Source organism: Balaenoptera ricei, chromosome 2, assembly GCF_028023285.1.
Source record: "Balaenoptera ricei isolate mBalRic1 chromosome 2, mBalRic1.hap2, whole genome shotgun sequence".
In the NCBI taxonomy this organism is placed as follows: Eukaryota; Metazoa; Chordata; class Mammalia; order Artiodactyla; family Balaenopteridae; genus Balaenoptera; species Balaenoptera ricei.
The window spans coordinates 1,414,551-1,427,275 of NC_082640.1; positions in this window are offsets into that span (position 1 = coordinate 1,414,551).

A 12,725-nucleotide genomic window follows, 5' to 3' on the forward strand; every position below is an offset into this window, starting at 1 on the left:
ACCTACTGAATCAGAGGCCCTGGGCTTGGGGCCCGTCAATCTGGTTTTTAAAAAAATTTAAAAAAAAATGAATTTATTTATTTGTTGGGTCTTCATTGCTGCGCGCGGGCTTTCTCTAGGTGCGGTGAGCGGGGGCTACTCTTCATTGAAGTGCACGGGCTTCTCATTAAGGTGGCTTCTCTTGTTGCGGAGCACGGGCTCTAGGCGTGTGGGCTTCAGTAGTTGTGGTGTGTGGGCTCAGTAGCTGTGGCGCACGGGCTTAGTTGCTCCGCGGCATGTGGCATCTTCCCGGACCAGGGCTCGAACCCGTGTCCCCTGCATTGGCAGGCGGATTCTTAACTACTGCGCCACCAGGGGAGTCCCCCATCAGTCTGTTTTAACAAGCCCTCCAAATGATTCCGACACTTGCTCACGTTTGAGAACCATGAACTAGGTCTTGGAACCTTTGCAGAAACCAAGAACAAGGGCCCCGCTTTTTTTTTTTTTTAATTTTATTGGAGTCTAGTTGATTTACAATGTTGTGTTAGTTTCAGGTGTACAGCAAAGTGATTCAGTTATACATACACATATATCCACTCTTTTTTTCTTTTCTCATATAGGTCATCACAGATGATTGAGTAGAGTTCCCTGGGCTCTACAGCAGGTCCTATCTTATACATAGTGGTGTGTGTATGTTCATCCCAAGCTCCTAATTCATCCCTCCCGCCGTGTTTCCCCTTTGGTAACCGTAAGTTTGTTTTCAAAATCTGCGAGTCTGTTTCTGTCTTGTAAGTAAGCTCATTTGTATCATTTTTAAATTAGACTCCCCGCGTGAGCGCTACCCTGTGATACCTGTCTTTCTCGGCCTGCAGGACCCCACCTTGCCGGCCTGTTACTAACCCTCCGCCACATGAACGGGCATCACAAGGGAGGCTCTGGATTCTAGAGCCTCACGGGACTCGAGAAGCCAGTTTTCAGGTTGGCTCATTTTGTAGCTGAGGATTCTGCAACCCCAAGGGGCTCATTGAGAGCTGATCCAAACCCAGAGCTGGGGTCAAGGTGACGCTCAGCCCAGGGCTCTTCTCCCACTGCCTTTCTTGCATCCAGATCACAAAGTTCCAAGTACTTGCTACTCAGAGGAGGAAGGACCCCGCGGAGCAGCAAGGTCAGGTGGGAAGCTGGGTCCCCCGAGGGCAGGGCCCCAGGGGAGGTCATGGCTACCTTCCTGGTGGCCTGGAAGAGACGTCATCTCCAGGAGTGATTGGTGGGGCTCCCACCATCCTCCTCAAGAGGGAAATCAGGTATGGACCTCAGTCAGGAGCCCTGAGGGGTCCCTTCCCTGGAAACCACTTCCCTGGTGGGCGTGGGCATCCTGGATGGTGTGAAGGCTATGATTCTCGTTGCTTTGGTTTATGTACCTAATGATCCCGAGGTCAGGGTCAGGGTCAGGGAACATTTTCGACAGGAAAAGGCCAAGGTCGGAGCAGAGGGAGATTGCAAATGAAATCAAGCATCAGGGAAAACGGTCACTGACAGCTACCTAGGCAGGCTGGTTCCTGCAACGAAAGGTGAAATCCAAGAACGACCCCAAACCCATTCCCAGAAATCCTCACTTCAGGCTCGTGGGAGGTGAGTGAGGTCTGGGTGTGACGGTGGTTCAATCAACTTGTAAACAGCCCGATTCTGAGCAGCAAAAGTTCTCTCTTCTCCTTTTCCCCCTCCCTCAAATTACTCCTTTTGTCAAGAGGTAATTTGGCCTTTCAATATCACCAGAATGTTGCCATGGACTTTCAGAAACGCTCACAATTTCTACCCATACCCTGGCTCAAGGAGAAAGCGACAGTGAACGTGGTGGCCCGTCACAGCTTCTACCTTTGAGACGGGCCGGACGGTGATTCCCTGAGCCTAGAGTCTCCGTGGGAGCCTCAGCTGCCGTGACCCCGGGGTGGGGGGTGAACCTCTTCTCGGCTTCCTCAGCTCTGAAGTCAGAGACAGACGTGATCATTTCCATGATTTCATTTAAAAGAGGCTGACGTGGCCTCACGTAGCTCTTACTTAGTACCAGAGGAACTGTTTGATTAATTTGATCAGTCCAGACTGGCAACTCATGTGGAGTTGGAGGCTGAATTATCCTCTTAGCCTCTTGGCTTTGATCTCGACCCAAATGGGGGTCAGGTCCTCAGGTCGCGTGAGGGCGGGGTGTGGGGCCCCAGGCCGCGTCCGCAGCGCGATGCCACCCTCAGTGCCCGGGAAGGTCAGTCACCTTCCGCCCTCAGTGCCCGGGAAGGTCAGTCACCTTCCTTCGGTGTTGCGTGGATCGGGAGAGGAGGGGATCTCTGTCTGATTCATGTGTTTGGAGGTTTTCTGTTTGCTTTTGAAAGTTGAAGTTGGCCGGAGTTTGTGGATTTGTAGGAACGACGCACACATTTAGGGCTCAGAGGTTTAGGGCAGTGCCCCTCGGGGGTTCTGTTCAGTAAACACATTTCCATCAGAAAGACAAAAAACCAAGGAATGAACCAGGGTGGCCCAGAATATGACCTCCTCCTTGGGAGGCGCCCTGGCCTGCTGGCGGGTGACACAGGCCCTCACGGGGAAGGGTGCTATGTTCAGAACGGCGGTCGCAGCTGTGCCGTGCCTGCTGCCACCAGCTTCCCCGGCCTCGGGCCCAGAGGAGCTTATCCGTTACTGTCCGAGGCCTTAGGAAGCTTCTGGGAACAGGGCTCACAGCCCTCTTACTGAGGTCACCGCCTGACACTGAGACACGTTCGTTGAAACACTGAGTCTCCGTTTCCCCTAGAAGGACCTCGCTTTCTGTGTCAACAGCAAAGGGCAGCCGCTGTCCTCCCAGCTGGGTGCTGCTTCCCTCTGGTCACTAGAGGGCGAGAAAGACCCAAGCCCAGGCCGGACCCTCTGGCCAGAAGGTGTGTCCCCTCCAAGAGGAGAACGCTCTGGGCTGCAAAGACAGTGCGTCTTTATTCTCTGGAAAATAAAACTGATAATGGCTGTGTACATTCCAGTGTTGGCTTAGGAATAAGGGGTTACCTTGGTGGGTTTTCCACTTGCTTTTTCATTTTTAAACATTTTTTACGTGCTCTAGAGAGTGAACACAATTAAATAACTTGAATGATGCACAGTTAAGAACCCAAACGCGTGATAAAAGAGCAGCTGGTGGTTTGGGGCAGAGGCCCTGTTCCCGGCGCTGCTACTCTGGCCTCAGGGGCCCGTGACACACAGGGAGGACGCTGGGAGGTCAGAACTTTCAACAGCAGGAAGGGCACAGCCTGGGCTTGGCGGTTCTGTTCCTGGTTCTGCAGGGCCCGGTCCCAGGAGCACCTCAAGGCCGACTTATCAAGAATTTAAAATAACATGTTCCAAATGAACCTGTCTAGGGAACATAATCAGACTCACAGACACAGAGAACAGACCTGTGGCTGCCAAGGGGGAGGCTGAGTGGGGGAGGGAAGGAGTGGGAATGTGGGATTAGCAGATGCAAACTATTATATATAGAGAATGGATAAACAGCAAGGTCCTACTGTAGAGCACAGGGAGCTATAGTCAATATTCTGTGATAAACCATCATGGAAAAGAATATAAAAAAAGAATGTATGTATATGTGTAAGTGAATCACTATGCTGTACAGCAGAAATTAACACAACATTGTAAATTAACTCTACTTCAATTTAAAAAAAAGAATGGAAAAAAAATCAGGTGTTAGCAAAAGCTGGGAAAATAAACTACAGCACCACCGTGAAGAAGGATGTGGGATCCCCAGCTTGCCTCCTCTTCCCCCATCTCTCCTTCTGCCCTCCTCTGCCTTTTTTTTGGGGGGGGGGCGGTGTCTCGAATTATGCTATGGATATGAGATGATTTTGGAGGAAGCTTGTTAAGGTCTGCTGAGTCTTTATCCCCATAGAAAGTTAAATCTGTCCACTTGTCAAGTGAAAGAAGATGGACGCTGTCAGGACAGAGAGAAAGGAAGTGGTTTTCGGTAACAGCAATGCAGGTTTGGGAGAATGTCTATGAGTTTGAAGTGGTCTTGAGATTTTCTCCTTGGTCTTGTGTGGATCCCAAACTTGACTCAACAGCCCAGTTATTGGCTGCCTTCCTGTGGTCCATCTGCCCTTTGCAGCCCACGCTGTGATTCCCTGCCGATGAACTAGACCTGCCAGGTTAGTAAGGGCTGGGTCATACTATGCTTTTTTTGTGAATTAGAAAAAGGCACCTCCTCTCAGGCAGTCAGGGCAAACCCCAGGGTGCACGGTGGTTCTGGGGGTGGGAGCTGAACCTCAGCCCTCACTCATCCCCTCGGCGGGACGTCCTTGGTCTGAAACAGCTTGGCACAGTCTGAGTTGGCTCTTCAGTCCTTAGTCCTTCATGAGTTCCAGGGCCCAGCATTTTCCCTACTTCTGGAAAATGACACAGCGTTTCATCTATAACCAGAACCTGTGGCTGTAACTCTAGCATCTTAGTGTTGGAAGAGATTTTAAAGGGTCTCTTGCTCCAACCACTGGTTCACACGTCCTTCACCAGACTTCCTCTGGTGCTGGGGCACCACGGCCCCTCCCGACTCCCGAGAGCAATCATGCTAGCAAGGTCTTCCTTACTTTTACGTGCTCCTGACAGCTTAGTGCTGGCGCCCACTGGTCCTTGGTGCGCCCTCTGCAGTTATACAAGCAAGTCTCCTTTTTTATCATTGAAAGTTTTCCCTTCACATTTATTGTTAAGCATGGCACTGAGTGCCTTTACCAACTTGATCACTTCTCAAAGACCTTTTAAGGTGCTCCGTCTGCATTAAGCTCACGTTCTACAATGGTCTGATCAGTGCAGTTTCCAGTAGGACAGTCATAATTTGGTGGTGGACTTTTTTAAACTGGCACTGGCACCAAGTTGCCTTGTCAAATACCTGTGCTATGATCTGCATCTGTTTTGAAGGGACAGAGCTCCTAAATGATAGATAGGGTCAGATGGCTGCTTTTTGGAGGCCTTCATAAAGCATTTCTTGAAAAGTAGTAATTCCACTTTATTTGACTTGATAGAGAAGGTGGCCCTTGCTGTTTTGAACCCTGATTTCACTTTTGAGGCTCTTCCACAGAATCTGGAAATGATCTTAGAGATCATTCTACTGGTCATACCTGATGCATGACAAAACAGGCCTGGGGAGGGTTGTCCATGTTTGGCCAAAACCACACACTGCTGGCCGGAGCCCTATGCAGAGCCCCAGGGGCAGGGAACACCTCCCTCCTCTTCTCTGAGTTGGGAGCTCCTGAGGGATGTGGACCAGGGACAGTGCCCCGCCACCTGCCCTGGCCACAGAAGTTTCACACTTCTTTTCTGTGTTTTCCAAGTTTTCTTCAATGATGCATAACTTTTGCAATCAGGAAAAAATATATATTTTATAAATATATTTATATAAAACTGGTTTTTCCAAACACACGTGTAAACTCCCCTGGCCTCGTCTCTACAGCCGCAGGGTGCCAGTCAGGAACGTCTATTCCATCACCCTCGACTGCTTGCAATAATTAAATGATTCCCGGATCCCATTTTGCCCAAGAGTTAGACAACAATAAAGCCCTTTCCCATCCCATCCACCACCCTCCTCACTCCCCCGCTTCACCGGGCTTGTTCTGAAGACCCACCTCTGTTCCCTGCGTTAAAGGGGAAAGGGAAGGAGGTTTTGGTGCGGGTAGGACTGAGAACTCCAGCCTGATGGGGCGCGATGGCACAAGGGTCTCATCGCCAATCCCTGCAGACTCTAGCCTGGGGGGATCTGTCCAGACCAGGAGAGTCTGCCCGCCCCTTGTTTACTTTGGGAAAAGTCCGGGAGGCGGCGGCGGGGAGGGCGGGGCGTCAGAGAACAGCTGGGAGGAGCCGGCAGGTGAGCGGGCAGGTGAGCGGGCAGCGGGGGCGCAGGGGCCCTGACCTCGAGGCCGCGAGGGCCCGGCGCGGGAGGACCGGCGCTGGTGCGGTGCGCCGGGTCCCTGCAGAGCCACGCGAAGCGGCGGAGCTGCTTGCGGCCTCGGCGCCGGTACCTTCGATGAGGACGCGGGGCTCTCCGCGTTCGCTGCCCCCAGGGATCTCGCTCCCTCCCCTCTGGCCCGCCTCCCGCTCCCTCCCCGGGGCCCACGCGCCCTCCCCTCCTCCATCTTTTCCTGTCCGACCCTCTGCGGCCCGAGGCCTCCCTAGAACAGACGCTAGCATCCCACCGACTGGCCCACACGGCGATTCTGCTGCTACTTTTTTCTATTTGCCACGGCAACTCAGAGAAACCTGCATTAGCATTTATTTTCTGCTCACACTGATATCTCCAGGTACTCCTCTGCTTCCAGTAAACCGGGAACCAGTACAAACGTGCAGAGCCTGGGGTTAACGCTCCCGAACCTTCCTGGACCTGTCAAGATGGAAGATGCCCCCCGCCCCCTCCGCGGCTAACCACCCATCCCCCGCCCCCCGCCCCCTTATCTCCCTTGTCTTGCTGGACTCTTGGCTGCGTGATGGAAACGAAAAGATTTTAGACCTGAAAGGGCTTTGATTACACCTCGAGACAAAAGTATGAAAACATAGGTTCTTTTCTCTGCATCATCTGCATCTATCAAGGGCCTGAACTCACCTATTTCCAGAAAAGTTGCAGGGCTTCCGGGGATGGCTTGAAGGATTAGGGAAAAAGTAACGTCCGCATGTCAGCCCCCCCTCCACCCCCCAGTTTCTCCAAACATTTGTTAGACAGTCACCTAAAAGAAGGATGGCAGGGTTGAAAGCGTTTTGAGGGCAGGAGGCTCTTCAGTAATCTTATTGATCTTCCATAAAGAAGAGCGTGGCTCATGAGTCGTTCGTGGCAAGTACATCCGTAATCAGTCAGGGTTTTATTGGGAAATGCTTCCTTCTGACAGTGCGTAAGCAGCATCAGACTTTTTTGAAAAATGCTGTTGAACTGGAGATGGGTAATCCAAAGGAGTCCTGTGCTAAGGTGGAAGATTCTTCTTGTCTTTCCCAGAAGACCAGAGGCATGAATTATGGCTCCTGGGAGCAGCTATATTTCTTGTGTAATGATAAGTTAGCCCACCAATTTGTCTCGGCTGATTCTTGGACTACCTACATTCTTGGGAGGTAAACTTTGTTGGCAAGAGTCTTGCTGTGTTTAGAGGGACATCACCCTGCCAGCCTGGCTTGGCCGTGGCATCGTTCGTACCTCCGATCCTCAGCTCCAGGGAGAAGAAAATCCTAAAACCAGCTGGAAAGCCCTGAAGCAATCATCAGTGTATCCAGATGATTAAAAAGTGGATTTGAATAAAGCCTTTGATTTTAAGGAAAATCATGTAACATTTCTATAGGGTTTCACACTTAAAACTTCATGAGATGGTCTCATGTTCTTCTTGCAGGAATATCAGAGGCAGCTAGGCCACGCACCACTGCTGTCCCTCACGGGAAGGGGGAGGTGAGGCACAAAGGGGACAATTCATCTCCCGTGATCACACACTGAATGATGGAGCCTAGGTGCAATTTCAGGTCTTCAGTCTCCTGGTTAGTGATGTTTCCTCATCTACAAAGTTACATCCTTTCCACTGGAAATGCACTCATTGGCATCTACTTCTTAAAAATAAGATGTAGGGCTTCCCTGGTGGCGCAGTGGTTGAGAATCTGCCTGCCAATGCAGGGGACACGGGTTCGAGCCCTGGTCTGGGAAGATCCCACATGCCGCAGAACAACTGGGCCCGTGAGCCACAACTACTGAGCCTGCGCATCTGGAGCCTGTGCCCCGCAACGGGAGGGGCCGTGATAGTGAAAGGCCTGCGCACAGCGATGAAGAGTGGTCCCCGCTTGCCGCAACTAGAGAAAGCCCTCGCACAGAAACGAAGACCCAACACAGCCATAAATAAATAAAGTAGCTATTAATTAAAAAAACAAACAAACAAAAAAACGATGTATTCAGGACCATACTGTGAAAGGCATCAAAGGGAATAAAGGAGTGATAGATGGGTTTTCTGGTCTTTCAGGGTTTATAAACTCCTTGAGGAGCCAGGTAGAAAAGGAAAATTTAGTAATGAAGAAAACAATGCTGCTTCTTTAGAGCGCTGTCTTCATACTCCTGTGATTTTATGAGGAACAGCTAAGTGGCATGGGGTAGGGCAGAGCGGGTGGAACTCTAAGGAAGCAAGTGACTACTTTGGGTTTTTGGTTGTAAAGCTGATGGATTTGGCTCACGTGTTACTTACAGACTGGCAGGCACCTTGGCCTCCAGTATCCAAAGCGCATGTGTGGAGAAAGCCAGATGATTATTTACCCCAAATACCCATCTCGCTCAGGAAACTGGTAAAAAAGCTCTTTTAGTTGCCGCAGTCAACTGAAAAGACAGGATATTCAAGATGGTTGTCTATTAAAAATAATCCAAGTGCAAAGTGGTTTTTCAGTCCTGGATTCTGGAAATGTTCTGAGTCTTTAGTCCACGTAAGACAGGCCACCTTCATTTGGTTACATTAAGTTTTTTATTTTTAAAATTTGGACATTTTTCAACTTTCATTTCTTTAAATATTTTCTCTGAGCCCCTCTCCTGGAATTTCAATTACAGGTATGTTAGACCACTTGACAGTAGCCACAGGGGCACTGAGTCTCTGTTCTTTTTTCTTTTGGCCGTGCCGTGCAGCATGTGGGATCTTCGTTCCCTGACCGGGGATCGAACCCATGCCCCCTGCAGTGGCAGGGCAGAGTCTTAACCACTGGACCGCCAGGGAAGTCCCTTAAGTTTATTTTTGATAAGGGAATTCCCTGGTGGTCCAGCAGTTAGGACTCAGCGCTTTCACTGCTGGGGCCCGGGTTCAGCCCCTGGTCTAGGAACTAAAATCCTGATGACAGCAAACACTCAAGTGATAAACTCACACTAAATTAATACTTTAAAGGAATGATCTTAATTCCATTCACTAATACTTTTCTTATTCAAAAGGCGAGTTAATGATGAGGGGAAAGTTTCTCTTTATAGAAGTGTTCCAGCCAATAAATGAACATAAAATAATAGAATATCACGGTTTTGCATTCCCCACTGAAATAATGGATGTAGGCAATGATTATCTATAACTTCACATCACACAAATAGAGGCAAAGAGACAGAATGAACTTCTGAGAGAGGTACAATCATCATCTGGGAGGTAGTCTTACCAACTGAGTCTGAATCTGATGGAGACTTTTGATCTAACAACCAATTCACAGGAAATAATAGCAGGAAGGGGGAACGTGTTAAGTGACACCATGGAGATGCAATCAGCAAATTTTAGACCACAGAAAACCCTATAGGACAAATGATCTGATTGTTTCCATAAGTAACCAGCAAAGAAAAAAGAAAAGACAGAGGGGAGGTGGAACTGATAAATGTAAAGAGTTATAAGGACATATCAATCAATTACAATGTGTGAATCTTTTTTTCAAGCCTAATTCTAACAATAACAAAAAATAAAGATAAAAAATAAAAAGGCGAGTTAAATGATAACCTTGTTTTATGTGTGTATCATATATATGCCATATATATATATATATATATATATAAATGCCTTATGGTGCTGCCCTGCCCACATCTTCTGGTCTTCCTGGTCCACGACCTTGATGATGGGCAGCAGTCGTGTTTTATATCAGCCAGGACCCTGCCCTAGCTGATCGGACCATAAACTGAGCATTTTGAGATGATCTCTCCCTAAGCTGAACAGCAACCTGTGTAACGGGGGCTTATGATTGTATAAAAGCAAGCAGAAGTTATGAAGAGCAAAAACTAGAAGTAGGGAAAGGATGCCAGCTGTTTGGTAGAGAGGTGAGAAGCAAAGAGAACCCTGGGAAAATGAGACCCAAGTGTTCTAGTTTCTGGTTTCAGGGATACTGGCTTCGCGGGAAGATAAGTAATGCTTGTAAATTACCAACTGGCTGTATCCTTACAATAAGCCTATTGTATCCTCCCAAGAAACCCCTCCTAAATTAAGTCATCTCAAGTGGGTCTCTCATCCTTTTAATTAAACAAGCTTGACTGAGCTATAAATGTGCATATTTTTAAATGATATCTTTGAAATGATAGGCTAAAAATATAGGTAAGTGACACCAAACTATGAATGGGCCACTGAAGGGTTACTCGTGTTTAAACAAATGCACAGCAGAATAGGAGCTTATGTGTTAGGTGACCAAATGGAACAAAGGAAGATTATCGAATATGGGGGGAAATGCACTGTAAGTTCTTCTCTTAATATCAAGGATAAAAACAAGGATTGTTCAGTGATGATCTCAGTGCAACCCTGCAGCTCTCTTCATGACTTCTGCTGGCAGGAAACATTTCACTGAAATGCATTAAATATTAGAAGATATGCTCATTTGGACGGCATTTCATTTCATGGGTTGGACACATACATCAAATTTAATGTGCATCTTGATACTTTGTAAATGGCAAAACAAATACTGTATAGCTAATTATTGCCTCAGACACTGTTGCGAAATAAAAACAGTGGCAGGGATAGAAACATGATGGCAAATATCAGTAATTTCAAAGTTCCACTGCAAAAGACCTCATTCTGTTCTGTTAATGAGATTTCAGTTTGGAAGATGCAGTGTTAGAATAGAATGGATTGAGGAGAAGTCATTACAGCAGTCCCCCCTTTTCTGCAATTCTGATATCTGAGGTTTCAGTTACCTGATGAATTGTCCAAAAATATTAAATGGAAAATTCCAGAAATAAGCAATTCATAAGTTTTACATTGCATGCCATTCTGAGCAGTGTGATGAAATCTCGTGGTGTCCAGCGCCGTCCCGCCCGGGATGTGAATCATCCTCTTGTTCCCTGTGTCCTATCCCTTAGTTACTTAGTAGCCCTCTCAGTTATCAGACGGGCTGTCGCGGCCGCAGTGCTTGTGTTCAGGTGACCCTTAGTTTACTTAATAAAGGCCCCAAAGGGCAAGAAGAGTGATGCTGGCAATTCCGGTATTCTCTTACTGTGCCTAAATTATACATTAAACCTTTTTGTAGGTATGTATGAATAGGAAGAAAACCCATAGTCTATACTGGGTTCAGTGCTATCTGAGGTCTCGGGCATTCACTGAAGGTCTTGGAACATAGACCCCCCCCACCCCCAGGGAAGCCTGGAGAAAGGTAGAGCAGTGGAAACACAGGCCGGTTTTGGGCGGTGGGCCAGGATGCAAGGTTTCAGCCAACGTCAAGCAAGAGCCTAAATATTTGACTGTCTAATGAAAATATCAAAGCTTTTAATTTTAATGGTTTGTACATGAACATTAAAAAAAAAATCCAAAAAAAGACAAGTGTTGCCAGCTAAGGAGATAGAACGCCAAATACTATTCGTTGCTTGAATCTGAACAGCGTTCTGGGTCAAGGATGTTCCTTTAAGCAGGAATTTAAGATAATTTCTCTGCTTTAAAAGATTAATTTACCATTTTAGTTAAAAGAACAAAAGGAATCAACCTTGTTATTTGACACCAGGTAGGCAAAACTAGCAGAAATTATTGAATAATTTCTAAAAGTTCTACTAGCTTAATTGGAGATTACATTAATATAAGTCAATAGAACAAAGGCTATATCAAGGATCACACAGAATATATCTGATACTATTTGATTATAAATAATGTCCATTGTTAAGTTCATGATGTTCTTTTAATCCGTTTCTTACTGTATTCTAAACTTAGTTGCTTTAAAAATTCTCAACACAACAGATACACTGTGGTATTTGTAAAACTCAATAGCATTTTTGCTAGTCTGTAGGAGGATGGGCATTTGGGAATGTGGGCTTCAGTCTTTCCCTTGTTTTCTAGGTCCTATCACACTATGTCCTGGACTCTGCACTCTGTCCTTTATCTCCTTTTCCATTTTGGAGGAAAAAAGAAGAGAAAAAACTTCACTAGACACTCATTCCTTTGGGCTGGGCTAATCTCTCACCTTTGACCATATTCCAAAGAAAGTAAATTTTAGCTCTGCACTCCTAACTTCTGAGAACAAATGACTTTAAAAAAAACAAAAACAAAAAACAAAACTGCTCCTGGGAATTCAAAGTGTTATCTAACCTCTGTGTATTGTTGGTTGGTAGAAGATTTGTATAACAGGGAGAAATGTTAGATTCTATCTCTAGACTGCAATAGTTTGTATGCTAGCCGGGAACTTGAACACAACTGCTTCTGAACAAAATGTACCGAGTTATTTTTCATCTGTATCGTGGAGAGAGGAATTGCTGAAATGGGGTATCACATATAATTTTGGGGAACAATGGCATTATTTGGGTAAGCAGAGATTGCTAGAGTATTTACAACTTTGTTAACAAAATGACTTGGGACATAAAAACCCTTGAAGTATTTTTTTTCCCTATTTATAAGAAAAATAAAATTTAGAGTTTTTCTGTGTATAGGACAACCATGAAAATACATCGTAGTGGCATGTTGTGATTATATAGTATATATATGTTCATATACATCATATCTAGAACACTGTTTAAAGGTAATAAAATAAAACTATTATAATGTTTAATTATTTCGGGTTTTAGGTCTAAAATCAGCTTTCTGTTCTTGGGTATAGATAGCTGGTTCCCAGCTTATATTTTCACAATTTCCTTCATAAGAATAAAAAGAATTTGGTCATTGATTTCATTTGTTGATTAAAAAAAAAAAAATCCCACTAGATTGTACTATTTTCCCCTCTACTTATCAACCTACCTGTGGGAAAGTAATAACCAAATTACATACAAAACACAAGTAAAATTCTGTACAGAAGCAATTTTCCTTGAG